The sequence below is a fragment of the Penaeus monodon genome, chromosome 28 (genome assembly GCF_015228065.2).
Source record: "Penaeus monodon isolate SGIC_2016 chromosome 28, NSTDA_Pmon_1, whole genome shotgun sequence".
Taxonomy (NCBI): domain Eukaryota; kingdom Metazoa; phylum Arthropoda; class Malacostraca; order Decapoda; family Penaeidae; genus Penaeus; species Penaeus monodon.
The window spans coordinates 1,380,545-1,382,159 of record NC_051413.1 but is presented as its reverse complement, the minus strand read 5'-3'; positions in this window follow the sequence as shown (position 1 = coordinate 1,382,159).

Below are 1,615 nucleotides of genomic sequence, written 5' to 3'. Positions count from 1 at the left end.
ATTTCACCATCAGATGTAAAGCTTTGTGAAAAAAAACTTATTCTTAAAAAGAGTTTAAGTGATAAAGCTTTCTCATGTTTTTATAATGTAATAACAGGACATGTTGGTGTATTGTTAGTACAGAGTGCATGTAAGAAAGTGTTGTGTGCATAGCTATAGTTTGGGAGTGAATACATGGGAATTACCTATGGGTATAACACAGCCCATCAATTGTAATCAGCCATATCATTTGCAGGTACTTTGAAATGGACGGTTGATTAGGTTCTTGCACATGTTGAAAAGAAGGCATCTTAGATACAAGGAATTGCAAGTGAAGTTCACAAAAGCATTTAGAACTTGAAATAGCATCTAGTCTGAAAGCCATTCATTGCTCACTCAACGACCAAGCTTTTTTGTAGTGAATGGTAGATTGATAGTAATAACACTGACAAGATGATTATAAAAAAAATGGGTTTGATTTGTAGAAGTAAATGCAGCTTTTCTTAAAGATATTGCTGGTTAAGATATTTACCAAAACTCCATAAGACACTAATATCATTTCACTAACCACTTCTATTCATTTAGAAATATGGTTCAACTTCCACTTTGGTTACAAAACTATGGGTTATTTTTCTAAAAATAGCCTTGGCATTGTAGGTAACTAATAACCATTCATAAAAGTAAGAGTGCAAAAGTACAAAATTAGGCATTAATCCTGAAACATGATTTTGCTATTTCCCAAAATATTTCAAATGGGAATTCCTCCAATATTGAATTTCTTTTTGATATACAGTATATTTGAAATTGTATCTTCCCCTCCAAAATATGAAACCTATATTTATACACAGTCGGATGGAATATGGTTTAAAACAAACAAATGGTATATCTGCATAATTTTTAAACAGATTTTGGCAGACTTTTTTACTTTTATTATAGAATCTCTGAGGGATCCTGTATCTGGTTATCCTCGTCTTCCCTCACATTATTTTCCAGCTGACTGTGAAGCCATTGAAAAGGCCACACTGAAATCGGAAAACACGTGGAATACTGAATGGAAATATTTGTGAGCAAAGAATGATATAGTCTCCATTTTGTACACAGTTGGAATAGGAAAGATAATTCTGCTGTTTTCACTTCACCGACATATTTGAAACACTTTTCTATTTTGACTTTCGAACTGAGAGGTGTTTTTACCAATAAAAGAAAGAGGAAGAAGGCATTAAAGGGTGCTCCGTATGCTTATTGCTCATTCCACCCATTCCCAGTAGTCATCAGTAGTTGGAAATTAGAACAAGTGTTCACTCTCACTGGACCCTTCAGGTGGAAAGTAACTATGTGTCATTTTATGTAATGGGGCAAAGCTGCAGCCACAGAGACGTTTTGTAGTCATGTCTATGATGCCTTTGGGAACTGGGGTGATGTTTCTATTGATTTATTGTATGAACTAGTGGGATGGGGAGGGAGAAACTATTTCTTTCTTCAGGTTAAATTATAAAAGACTGAAACGAAAATTTTATGCAAAATCTTGAGATTCACATGAGGGGCATTAGAGTAAGAAAATCATGTTCATTTGCTGTGTTTTTCTCAGGGTTTAAAACCAATTCATCCATACAAGTGATAAAAAGAAAAGTAAAGA